The sequence below is a fragment of the Salvelinus fontinalis genome, unplaced genomic scaffold (assembly GCF_029448725.1).
Source record: "Salvelinus fontinalis isolate EN_2023a unplaced genomic scaffold, ASM2944872v1 scaffold_0869, whole genome shotgun sequence".
Lineage (NCBI taxonomy): Eukaryota > Metazoa > Chordata > Actinopteri > Salmoniformes > Salmonidae > Salvelinus > Salvelinus fontinalis.
Window position 1 is genome coordinate 20,107 of NW_026601078.1, and position 12,574 is coordinate 32,680.

Genomic DNA, 12,574 nt, shown 5'->3' on the forward strand with positions numbered 1-12,574 from the left:
TGTAAAGAAACAGTTAATTGTATTGATATGGCCACTGCGACCTGTATGCTCTAGTCGGCTGGCCCTCGTTACATATTCGTCACGCCAGACCCACTGGCTCCAGGTCATCTATAAGTCTATGCTAGGTCAAGCTCCGCCTTATCTCAGCTTACTGGTCACGATAACAACACCCACCCGTAGCACGCGCTCCAGCAGGTATATCTCACTGGTCATCCCCAAAACCAACGCCTCCTTTGGCCTCCTTTCCTTCCAGTTCTCTGCTGCCAATGACTGGAACTAATTGCAAAAATCGCTGAAGCTGGATGGAGACTTATATTTCCCTCACTAACTTTAAACATCAGCTATCTGAGCAGCTAACCGATCACTGCAGCTGTAGATAGCCCATCTGTAAATAGCCCACCCAATCTACCTACTTCATCCCCATTTGGTTTTTATTTACTTTCTGCTCTTTTGCACACCAGTATTTCTACTTGCACATCATCATCTGCTCATCTATCACACCAGTGTTAATTTGCTAAATTATAATTCATTCGCTAATATGGCATATTTATTGCCTTACCTCCTCACGACATTTGCAAACACTATGTATAGACATTCTTTTTTTTCTACTATTATGTAATTGACTGTACGTTTGTTTATTCTAAATGTGTAACTCTGTGTTGTTGTTTGTGTTGCACTGCTTTGCTTTATCTTAGCCAGGTAGTAGTTGTAAATGAGAACTTGTTCTCCACAAGCTTTCCGGGTAAATAAAGGTAAAATAATACAAAAAAAGAAACATTTTAATATTTCCCACAAAGGGGATGTAGCTCAGTGGTAGAGCGCATGCTTTGCATGTATGAGGTCCTGGGTTCAATCCCCAGCTTCTTCAACTTACATATTTGCATTGACCCAAAACCTGCTTTCCAGAATGTTGAAATTCTTGGCAGGAAACAGAGATGTGCTAAATCATTTGGTCTTGTATTCTGAAGAACATGCTTTCAATCCCTGTTCGCACATTTATAGAACAGAAGTGGCATGGTTGCCAACTTTTATGACATAATTTTCAAAAACTGAAGTTCATGTGTTCGATCCCTGTCCGTAACTGTTTTAAGAATTGCTGCTATCATTTCATTGTAGTTTCAATGGAGTGGTGTATATAAAAAGTATATTGAATTAATATTCCATTTTCTCAGTAAATGAAATGGGATGGAAGCTCAGAGGGGGAGTGCATGCTGTATATGTTTGAGGTCCTCTGTTCAATCCCAAGATTCTCCACTGAATTTATTTGTTTGCCAAATTCACAGTTACACAACTACTACTTTCCAGAATGTTGATATACATCGTTGTATAGGTAGGCATGGTGGCCAAGTGGTAAGACGTCGGTCTCGTAAGCCAAAGATCATGGGTTCAAATCCCATCCGTGCCTTCATGAAAGACATCTGATACCATTGAAATGTACTCTCATTGCAGCACTGTAGAAAAAGCAAGTTGTTCAATGTGGCATCGCAACTACTAGAGAAAGGGGATGTGTCTCTACGTTAGAGCCAATACTTAACATGTATGCGGTCCAAAGTTAATGCCCGACTTCTCTGCTGAGTTTATTTAGTTGTTAAATTAGCTTTTGCACAACTCCCACTTTCCAGAATGTTGACATTCTAAGAAGGAAATAGATGTGCTAAGTCATCTATTTTTGTAAACTGAAGCACATGGGTTCAATCCTTGTTCGATGTTTACGGAAGATAGCTGTTATTATGGAAATGTACTTTCATTAGAACAGTGTAAAGAAAGAGTTAATTGTATTGATATGGCCACTGCGACCTGTATGCTCTAGTCGGCTGGCCCTCGTTACATATTCGTCACGCCAGACCCACTGGCTCCAGGTCATCTATAAGTCTATGCTAGGTCAAGCTCCGCCTTATCTCAGCTTACTGGTCACGATAACAACACCCACCCGTAGCACGCGCTCCAGCAGGTATATCTCACTGGTCATCCCCAAAACCAACACCTCCTTTGGCCGCCTTTCCTTCCAGTTCTCTGCTGCCAATGACTGGAACGAATTGCAAAAATCGCTGAAGCTGGATGGAGACTTATATTTCCCTCACTAACTTTAAACATCAGCTATCTGAGCAGCTAACCGATCACTGCAGCTGTAGATAGCCCATCTGTAAATAGCCCACCCAATCTACCTACCTCATCCCCATTTGGTTTTTATTTACTTTCTGCTCTTTTGCACACCAGTATTTCTACTTGCACATCATCATCTGCTCATCTATCACACCAGTGTTAATTTGCTAAATTGTAATTCATTCGCTACTATGGCATATTTATTGCCTTACCTCCTCACGACATTTGCAAACACTATGTATAGACATTCTTTTTTTTCTACTATTATGTAATTGACTGTACGTTTGTTTATTCTAAATGTGTAACTCTGTGTTGTTGTTTGTGTTGCACTGCTTTGCTTTATCTTAGCCAGGTAGTAGTTGTAAATGAGAACTTGTTCTCCACAAGCTTTCCGGGTAAATAAAGGTGAAATAATACAAAAAAAGAAACATTTTACTTTTTCCCAGAAAGGGGATGTAGCTCAGTGGCAGAGCGCATGCTTTGCATGTATGAGGTCCTGGGTTCAATCCCCAGCTTCTCCAATTTATATTTTTGCATTGACCCAAAACCTACTTTCCAGAATGTTGAAATTCTTGGCAGGAAACAGAGATGTGCTAAATCATTTGGTCTTGTAATCTGAAGAACATGCTTTCAATCCCTGTTTGCACATTTATAGAACAGAAGTGGCATGGTTGCCAACTTTTATGACATAATTTTCAAAAACTGAAGTTCATGTGTTCGATCCCTGTCCGTAACTGTTTTAAGAATTGCTGCTATCATTTCATTGTAGTTTCAATGGAGTGGTGTATATAAAAAGTATATTGAATTAATATTCCATTTTCTCAGTAAATGAAATGGGATGGAAGCTCAGAGGGGGAGTGCATGCTGTATATGTTTGAGGTCCTCTGTTCAATCCCAAGATTCTCCACTGAATTTATTTGTTTGCCAAATTCACAGTTACACAACTACTACTTTCCAGAATGTTGATATACATCCTTGAAAAGGTAGGCATGGTGGCCAAGTGGTAAGGCGTCGGTCTCGTAAACCGAAGATCATGGGTTCAAATCCCATCCGTGCCTTCATTAAAGACATCTGATACCATTGAAATGTACTCTCATTTGAGCACTGTAGAAAAAGCTAGTTTTTCAATGTGTTATCACAACTACTAGAGAAAGGGGATGTGTCTCTACGTTAGAGCCAATACTTAACATGTATGCGGTCCAAAGTTAATGCCCGACTTCTCTGCTGAGTTTATTTAGTTGTTAAATTAGCTTTTGCACAACTCCCACTTTCCAGAATGTTGACATTCTAAGAAGGAAATAGATGTGCTAAGTCATCTATTTTTGTAAACTGAAGCACATGGGTTCAATCCTTGTTCGATGTTTACGGAAGATAGCTGTTATTATGGAAATGTACTTTCATTAGAACAGTGTAAAGAAAGAGTTAATTGTATTGATATGGCCACTGCGACCTGTATGCTCTAGTCGGCTGGCCCTCGTTACATATTCGTCACGCCAGACCGACTGGCTCCAGGTCATCTATAAGTCTATGCTAGGTCAAGCTCCGCCTTATCTCAGCTTACTGGTCACGATAACAACACCCACCCGTAGCACGCGCTCCAGCAGGTATATCTCACTGGTCATCCCCAAAACCAACACCTCCTTTGGCCGCCTTTCCTTCCAGTTCTCTGCTGCCAATGACTGGAACGAATTGCAAAAATCGCTGAAGCTGGATGGAGACTTATATTTCCCTCACTAACTTTAAACATCAGCTATCTGAGCAGCTAACCGATCACTGCAGCTGTAGATAGCCCATCTGTAAATAGCCCACCCAATCTACCTACCTCATCCCCATTTGGTTTTTATTTACTTTCTGCTCTTTTGCACACCAGTATTTCTACTTGCACATCATCATCTGCTCATCTATCACACCAGTGTTAATTTGCTAAATTGTAATTCATTCGCTACTACGGCATATTTATTGCCTTACCTCCTCACGACATTTGCAAACACTATGTATAGACATTCTTTTTTTTCTACTATTATGTAATTGACTGTACATTTGTTTATTCTAAATGTGTAACTCTGTGTTGTTGTTTGTGTTGCACTGCTTTGCTTTATCTTAGCCAGGTAGTAGTTGTAAATGAGAACTTGTTCTCCACAAGCTTTCCGGGTAAATAAAGGTGAAATAATACAAAAAAATAAACATTTTACTATTTCCCAGAAAGGGGATGTAGCTCAGTGGCAGAGCGCATGCTTTGCATGTATGAGGTCCTGGGTTCAATCCCCAGCTTCTCCAATTTATATTTTTGCATTGACCCAAAACCTACTTTCCAGAATGTTGAAATTCTTGGCAGGAAACAGAGATGTGCTAAATCATTTGGTCTTGTAATCTGAAGAACATGCTTTCAATCCCTGTTTGCACATTTATAGAACAGAAGTGGCATGGTTGCCAACTTTTATGACATAATTTTCAAAAACTGAAGTTCATGTGTTCGATCCCTGTCCGTAACTGTTTTAAGAATTGCTGCTATCATTTCATTGTAGTTTCAATGGAGTGGTGTATATAAAAAGTATATTGAATTAATATTCCATTTTCTCAGTAAATGAAATGGGATGGAAGCTCAGAGGGGGAGTGCATGCTGTATATGTTTGAGGTCCTCTGTTCAATCCCAAGATTCTCCACTGAATTTATTTGTTTGCCAAATTCACAGTTACACAACTACTACTTTCCAGAATGTTGATATACATCGTTGTATAGGTAGGCATGGTGGCCAAGTGGTAAGACGTCGGTCTCGTAAACCAAAGATCATGGGTTCAAATCCCATCCGTGCCTTCATTAAAGACATCTGATACCATTGAAATGTACTCTCATTTGAGCACTGTAGATAAAGCTAGTTTTTCAATGTGTTATCACAACTACTAGAGAAAGGGGATGTGTCTCTACGTTAGAGCCAATACTTAACATGTATGCGGTCCAAAGTTAATGCCCGACTTCTCTGCTGAGTTTATTTAGTTGTTAAATTAGCTTTTGCACAACTCCCACTTTCCAGAATGTTGACATTCTAAGAAGGAAATAGATGTGCTAAGTCATCTGTTTTTGTAAACTGAAGCACATGGGTTCAATCCTTGTTCGATGTTTACGGAAGATAGCTGTTATTATGGAAATGTACTTTCATTAGAACAGTGTAAAGAAAGAGTTAATTGTATTGATATGGCCACTGCGACCTGTATGCTCTAGTCGGCTGGCCCTCGTTACATATTCGTCACGCCAGACCCACTGGCTCCAGGTCATCTATAAGTCTATGCTAGGTCAAGCTCCGCCTTATCTCAGCTTACTGGTCACGATAACAACACCCACCCGTAGCACGCGCTCCAGCAGGTATATCTCACTGGTCATCCCCAAAACCAACACCTCCTTTGGCCGCCTTTCCTTCCAGTTCTCTGCTGCCAATGACTGGAACGAATTGCAAAAATCGCTGAAGCTGGATGGAGACTTATATTTCCCTCACTAACTTTAAACATCTTAGCAGCTAACCGATCACTGCAGCTGTACATAGCCCATCTGTAAATAGCCCACCCAATCTACCTACCTCCTCCCCATTTTGTTTTTATTTACTTTCTGCTCTTTTGCACACCAGTATTTCTACTTGCACATCATCATCTTCTCATCTATCACATCCGTGTTAATTTGCTAAATTTTAATTCATTCGCTACTATGGTCCATTTATTGCCTTACCTACTCACGACATTTGCAAACACTATTTATAGATATAGTTTTTTTTCTACTATTATGTAATTGACTGTACGTTTGTTTATTCTAAATGTGTAACTCAGTGTTGTTGTTTGTGTTGCACTGCTTTGCTTTATCTTAGCCAGGTCGCAGTTGTAAATGAGAACTTGTTCTCCACTAGCTGTCCTGGTAAAATAAAGGTGAAATAATATAAAAAAAGAAACATTTTCCTATTTCACAGGACGGGGATGTAGCTCAGTGGTAGAGCGCATGCTTCGCATGTATGAGGTCCTGGGTTCAATCCCCAGCTTCTCCAATTTTCATTTTTGCATTGACCCAAAAGCTACTTTCCAGAATGTTGAAATTCTTAGCAGGAAACAGAGATGTGCTAAATCATTTGGTCTTGTAATCTGAAGAACATGCTTTCAATCCCTGTTCCCACATTTATAGAACAGAAGTGGCATGGTTGCCAACTTTTATGGACTAATTTTCAAAAACTGAAGTTCATGTGTTCGATCCCTGTCCGTAACTGTTTTAAGAATTGCTGCTATCATTTCATTGTAGTTTCAATGGAGTGGTGTATATAAAAAGTATATTGAATTAATATTCCATTTTCTCAGTAAATTAAATGGGATGGAAGCTCAGAGGGGGAGTGCATGCTGTATATGTTTGAGGTCCTCTGTTCAATCCCAAGATTCTCCACTGAGTTTATTTGTTTGCCAAAAAACACATTTACATATCTACTACTTTCCAGAATGTTGATATACATTGTTGTTTAGATAGGCATGGTGGCCAAGTGGTAAGGCGTTGGTCTCGTAAACCAAAGATCATGGGTTCAAATCCCATCCGTTCCTTTTTAAAGACATCTGATACCATTGAAATGTACTCTCATTGGAGCGCTGTACAAAAAGCAAGTTTTTCAATATGGCATCACAACTACTAGAGAAAGGGGATGTGTCTTTACGGTAGAGCCAATACTTAACATGTATGCGGTCCAAAGTTAATCCCCAACTTCTCTGCTGAGTCTATTTAGTTGTTAAATTAGCTTTTGCACAACTCCCACTTTCCAGAATGTTGACATTCGAAGAAGGAAATAGATGTGCTAAGTCATCTGTTTTTGTAAACTGAAGCACATGGGTTCCATCCTTGCTCGACGTTTACGGAAGATAGCTGATATTATGGAAATGTACTGTCGTGTCTTTGACTATGCCTGATTAATTCCTATGACATGCTATTCTATAAAATAATTTCTCCGTAATTAATATTACCTGATTGAACTAATCATGTAAATATTAATTAACTAGAGAGGGACGCCACAAAATAATATTTATAGAGCTGTTATCTTCCGAATAAACTCTTAAAGATTTAGTAATATTTTACATCCATAGCAGTCACCTTAATCGTCATTTTATTCAGTCTCATCTGAAAGTGGTAAATCCTTGTTATCTGCAAGAATCCTGGCTAACAAGTTGAATCAGAAATACAAAATTGGGTTTAATTATGTATTTACTAAATACCTAACTAATCACACAGAATCACACATACACAATGAAATCATAACTTGATCACAAATGACGTCATACAGAAAAGCGTCCCTAGCGGGCGGAATAGATATGACAGCTTGTTACACAAAGAAAAGGGGCGGGTTGGTGAAAGGGCGGGAGACTGGGACAGGGCCGAAGCTGTGCTATCGTAAATACAGTATCTTATGCATTCTAAATTACCGCCCATTTGAAAAGGAAAATGCAATACATATTTACTCTGAGCTGCGCTTCAGTAGGTTGGTGGTAGATGGAAGACCGTATCGCCAACCCGAGTCCTCTGTCCTTTGAAGAATGTCTCTGGTGATCACTGGATACGTTGGAGTAACGTCGTGTGTAGTAGACGGGATACTCTGACTGTCCTTCCTAACCTGCGTTTGTAGCAGCTGTTGCTAACTCAGCGGCTAGGAGGTATCCCTTCTGTAGTGAATACGAGTTCAAAGTTCATACCATTTGCAACCAAAGTCCATGCTGATGTTGGCTTAGTTCTGTAGTTATTATCTGAACCATTCTGACATCGGATCGTCATCCTAGTGTCCCGGAACAGAAAGTTATATTTTTGTCAATGGCTTTTATAGTGGAGGAAGAGGGGTGTGTCTGAAAAGTTTAAAACCCGTGTCTCTTCACAGGGGCGGGCCCCTAGTTGAGCAGAAGCCCAAATTTATGAAAATCCAAATCTCTCATTTGGAAGCTAAAATTACATTTAATCTCTTCACAAATAATTTCATATTCAAACATTTGAATTAAACAAGAATTCCATGTGAATCCGATACCTCTGACGTTTAGACTTTCCACAGTAGAGTTTATGTCATTCTATCATTGATGAGAATGTGTCAGAGGGCAACCGAACTGACATAATATACCTTAAGTACCACCGCATATGTTCAGTTGGTCGGATTACCAGAATATAGTTCATTCCCCCCCACTTTCTGATGTCCCCAGAATCTCTATGTTAACCAAGGGGTTTTCTTATGTCACATCAGTAGGGAAGAGAAAAAGGGGGAAAGAGGTATTTATGACTGTCATAAACCTAGCCCCACTGCCAACGTCATGACAATACTTTCATTAGAACAGTGTAAAGAAAGAATTAATTGTATTGATATGGCCACTGTGACATGTATGCTCTAGTCAGCTGGCCCTCCATACATATTCGTCACGCCAGACCCACTGGCTCCAGGTCATCTATAAGTCTATGCTAGGTCAAGCTCCGCCTTATCTCAGCTCACTGGTCACGATAACAACACCCACCCGTAGCACGCGCTCCAGCAGGTATATCTCACTGGTCATCCCAAAAAACCAACACCTCCTTTGGCCGCCTTTCCTTCCAGTTCTCTGCTGCCAATGACTGGAACGAATTGCAAAAATCGCTGAAGCTGGATGGAGACTTATATTTCCCTCACTAACTTTAAACATCAGCTATCTGAGCAGCTAACCGATCACTGCAGCTGTACATAGCCCATCTGTAAATAGCCCACCCAATCTACCTACCTCTTGCCCATTTTGTTTTTATTTACTTTCTGCTCTTTTGCACACCAGTATTTCTACTTGCACATCATCATCTGCTCATCTATCACACCAGTGTCAATTTGCTAAATTGTAAATCATTCGCTACTATGGCCTATTTATTGCCTTACCTCCTCACGACATTTGCAAACACTATGTATAGACATTCTTTTTTTTCTACTATTATGTAATTGACTGTACGTTTGTTTATTCTAAATGTGTAACTCTGTGTTGTTGTTTGTGTTGCACTGCTTTGCTTTATCTTAGCCAGGTAGTAGTTGTAAATGAGAACTTGTTCTCCACAAGCTTTCCTGGTAAATAAAGGTGAAATAATAAAAAAAAAGAAACATTTTAATATTTCCCAGAAAGGGGATGTAGCTCAGTGGCAGAGCGCATGCTTTGCATGTATGAGGTCCTGGGTTCAATCCCCAGCTTCTCCAATTTATATTTTTGCATTGACCCAAAACCTACTTTCCAGAATGTTGAAATTCTTGGCAGGAAACAGAGATGTGCTAAATCATTTGGTCTTGTAATCTGAAGAACATGCTTTCAATCCCTGTTTGCACATTTATAGAACAGAAGTGGCATGGTTGCCAACTTTTATGACATAATTTTCAAAAACTGAAGTTCATGTGTTCGATCCCTGTCCGTAACTGTTTTAAGAATTGCTGCTATCATTTCATTGTAGTTTCAATGGAGTGGTGTATATAAAAAGTATATTGAATTAATATTCCATTTTCTCAGTAAATGAAATGGGATGGAAGCTCAGAGGGGGAGTGCATGCTGTATATGTTTGAGGTCCTCTGTTCAATCCCAAGATTCTCCACTGAATTTATTTGTTTGCCAAATTCACAGTTACACAACTACTACTTTCCAGAATGTTGATATACATCGTTGTATAGGTAGGCATGGTGGCCAAGTGGTAAGACGTCGGTCTCGTAAACCAAAGATCATGGGTTCAAATCCCATCCGTGCCTTCATGAAAGACATCTGATACCATTGAAATGTACTCTCATTGCAGCACTGTAGAAAAAGCAAGTTGTTCAATGTGGCATCACAACTACTAGAGAAAGGGGATGTGTCTCTACGTTAGAGCCAATACTTAACATGCATGCAGTCTAAAGTTAATCCCTGACTTCTCTGCCGTGTGTATTTAGTTGTTAAATTAGCTTTTGCACAACTCCCACTTTCCAGAATGTTGACATTCTAAGAAGGAAATAGATGTGCTAAGTCATCTATTTTTGTCAACTGAAGCACATGGGTTCAATCCTTGTTCGATGTTTACGGAAGATAGCTGTTATTATGGAAATGTACTTTCATTAGAACAGTGTAAAGAAACAGTTAATTGTATTGATATGGCCACTGCGACCTGTATGCTCTAGTCGGCTGGCCCTCGTTACATATTCGTCACGCCAGACCCACTGGCTCCAGGTCATCTATAAGTCTATGCTAGGTCAAGCTCCGCCTTATCTCAGCTTACTGGTCACGATAACAACACCCACCCGTAGCACGCGCTCCAGCAGGTATATCTCACTGGTCATCCCCAAAACCAACACCTCCTTTGGCCGCCTTTCCTTCCAGTTCTCTGCTGCCAATGACTGGAACGAATTGCAAAAATCGCTGAAGCTGGATGGAGACTTATATTTCCCTCACTAACTTTAAACATCAGCTATCTGAGCAGCTAACCGATCACTGCAGCTGTACATAGCCCATCTGTAAATAGCCCACCCAATCTACCTACCTCATCCCCATTTGGTTTTTATTTACTTTCTGCTCTTTTGCACACCAGTATTTCTACTTGGACATCATCATCTGCTCATCTATCACACCAGTGTTAATTTGCTAAATTGTAATTCATTCGCTACTATGGCCTATTTATTGCCTTACCTCCTCACGACATTTGCAAACACTATGTATAGACATTCTTTTTTTTCTACTATTATGTAATTGACTGTACGTTTGTTTATTCTAAATGTGTAACTCTGTGTTGTTGTTTGTGTTGCACTGCTTTGCTTTATCTTAGCCAGGTAGTAGTTGTAAATGAGAACTTGTTCTCCACAAGCTTTCCGGGTAAATAAAGGTGAAATAATACAAAAAAAGAAACATTTTAATATTTCCCAGAAAGGGGATGTAGCTCAGTGGTAGAGCGCATGCTTTGCATGTATGAGGTCCTGGGTTCAATCCCCAGCTTCTCCAATTTACATTTTTGCATTGACCCAAAACCTACTTTCTAGAATGTTGAAATTCTTAGCAGGAAACAGAGATGTGCTAAATCATTTGGTCTTGTAATCTGAAGAACATGCTTTCAATCCCTGTTCGCACATTTATAGAACAGAAGTGGCATGGTTGCCAACTTTTATGACATAATTTTCAAAAACTGATGTTCATGTGTTCGATCCCTGTCCGTAACTGTTTTAAGAATTGCTGCTATCATTTCATTGTAGTTTCAATGGAGTGGTGTATATAAAAAGTATATTGAATTAATATTCCATTTTCTCAGTAAATGAAATGGGATGGAAGCTCAGAGGGGGAGTGCATGCTGTATATGTTTGAGGTCCTCTGTTCAATCCCAAGATTCTCCACTGAATTTATTTGTTTGCCAAATTCACAGTTACACAACTACTACTTTCCAGAATGTTGATATACATCCTTTAAAAGGTAGGCATGGTGGCCAAGTGGTAAGGCGTCGGTCTCGTAAACCGAAGATCATGGGTTCAAATCCCATCCGTGCCTTCATTAAAGACATCTGATACCATTGAAATGTACTCTCATTTGAGCACTGTAGATAAAGCTAGTTTTTCAATGTGTTATCACAACTACTAGAGAAAGGGGATGTGTCTCTACGTTAGAGCCAATACTTAACATGTATGCGGTCCAAAGTTAATGCCCGACTTCTCTGCTGAGTTTATTTAGTTGTTAAATTAGCTTTTGCACAACTCCCACTTTCCAGAATGTTGACATTCTAAGAAGGAAATAGATGTGCTAAGTCATCTATTTTTGTAAACTGAAGCACATGGGTTCAATCCTTGTTCGATGTTTACGGAAGATAGCTGTTATTATGGAAATGTACTTTCATTAGAACAGTGTAAAGAAAGAGTTAATTGTATTGATATGGCCACTGCGACCTGTATGCTCTAGTCGGCTGGCCCTCGTTACATATTCGTCACGCCAGACCCACTGGCTCCAGGTCATCTATAAGTCTATGCTAGGTCAAGCTCCGCCTTATCTCAGCTTACTGGTCACGATAACAACACCCACCCGTAGCACGCGCTCCAGCAGGTATATCTCACTGGTCATCCCCAAAACCAACACCTCCTTTGGCCGCCTTTCCTTCCAGTTCTCTGCTGCCAATGACTGGAACGAATTGCAAAAATCGCTGAAGCTGGATGGAGACTTATATTTCCCTCACTAACTTTAAACATCAGCTATCTGAGCAGCTAACCGATCACTGCAGCTGTACATAGCCCATCTGTAAATAGCCCACCCAATCTACCTACCTCTTGCCCATTTTGTTTTTATTTACTTTCTGCTCTTTTGCACACCAGTATTTCTACTTGCACATCATCATCTGCTCATCTATCACACCAGTGTCAATTTGCTAAATTGTAAATCATTCGCTACTATGGCCTATTTATTGCCTTACCTCCTCACGACATTTGCAAACACTATGTATAGACATTCTTTTTTTTCTACTATTATGTAATTGACTGTACGTT

General features: G+C 39.9%; 12 non-coding genes across 12 annotated transcripts; all 12 read left to right on the top strand.

Moving 5' to 3' along the window:
- Nucleotides 1-796: 796 nt before the first annotated feature.
- trnaa-ugc (transfer RNA alanine (anticodon UGC)) lies at nucleotides 797-868 on the top strand. Its single transcript has one exon. It is a non-coding gene; the product is annotated as a tRNA-Ala (tRNA).
- Nucleotides 869-1,333: 465 nt separating this feature from the next.
- On the top strand, nucleotides 1,334-1,405 carry trnat-cgu (transfer RNA threonine (anticodon CGU)). The gene has a single exon. It is a non-coding gene; the product is annotated as a tRNA-Thr (tRNA).
- Nucleotides 1,406-2,552: 1,147 nt separating this feature from the next.
- trnaa-ugc (transfer RNA alanine (anticodon UGC)) lies at nucleotides 2,553-2,624 on the top strand. The gene has a single exon. It is a non-coding gene; the product is annotated as a tRNA-Ala (tRNA).
- A 465-nt stretch (nucleotides 2,625-3,089) lies between these two features.
- On the top strand, nucleotides 3,090-3,161 carry trnat-cgu (transfer RNA threonine (anticodon CGU)). The gene has a single exon. It is a non-coding gene; the product is annotated as a tRNA-Thr (tRNA).
- Nucleotides 3,162-4,308: 1,147 nt separating this feature from the next.
- Nucleotides 4,309-4,380, top strand: trnaa-ugc (transfer RNA alanine (anticodon UGC)). Its single transcript has one exon. It is a non-coding gene; the product is annotated as a tRNA-Ala (tRNA).
- Nucleotides 4,381-4,845: 465 nt separating this feature from the next.
- Nucleotides 4,846-4,917, top strand: trnat-cgu (transfer RNA threonine (anticodon CGU)). The gene has a single exon. It is a non-coding gene; the product is annotated as a tRNA-Thr (tRNA).
- A 1,141-nt stretch (nucleotides 4,918-6,058) lies between these two features.
- Nucleotides 6,059-6,130, top strand: trnaa-cgc (transfer RNA alanine (anticodon CGC)). Its single transcript has one exon. It is a non-coding gene; the product is annotated as a tRNA-Ala (tRNA).
- A 466-nt stretch (nucleotides 6,131-6,596) lies between these two features.
- Nucleotides 6,597-6,668, top strand: trnat-cgu (transfer RNA threonine (anticodon CGU)). The gene has a single exon. It is a non-coding gene; the product is annotated as a tRNA-Thr (tRNA).
- A 2,558-nt stretch (nucleotides 6,669-9,226) lies between these two features.
- On the top strand, nucleotides 9,227-9,298 carry trnaa-ugc (transfer RNA alanine (anticodon UGC)). The gene has a single exon. It is a non-coding gene; the product is annotated as a tRNA-Ala (tRNA).
- Nucleotides 9,299-9,763: 465 nt separating this feature from the next.
- On the top strand, nucleotides 9,764-9,835 carry trnat-cgu (transfer RNA threonine (anticodon CGU)). Its single transcript has one exon. It is a non-coding gene; the product is annotated as a tRNA-Thr (tRNA).
- Nucleotides 9,836-10,982: 1,147 nt separating this feature from the next.
- Nucleotides 10,983-11,054, top strand: trnaa-ugc (transfer RNA alanine (anticodon UGC)). Its single transcript has one exon. It is a non-coding gene; the product is annotated as a tRNA-Ala (tRNA).
- Nucleotides 11,055-11,519: 465 nt separating this feature from the next.
- Nucleotides 11,520-11,591, top strand: trnat-cgu (transfer RNA threonine (anticodon CGU)). Its single transcript has one exon. It is a non-coding gene; the product is annotated as a tRNA-Thr (tRNA).
- The last annotated feature ends 983 nt before the right edge of the window (nucleotides 11,592-12,574 follow it).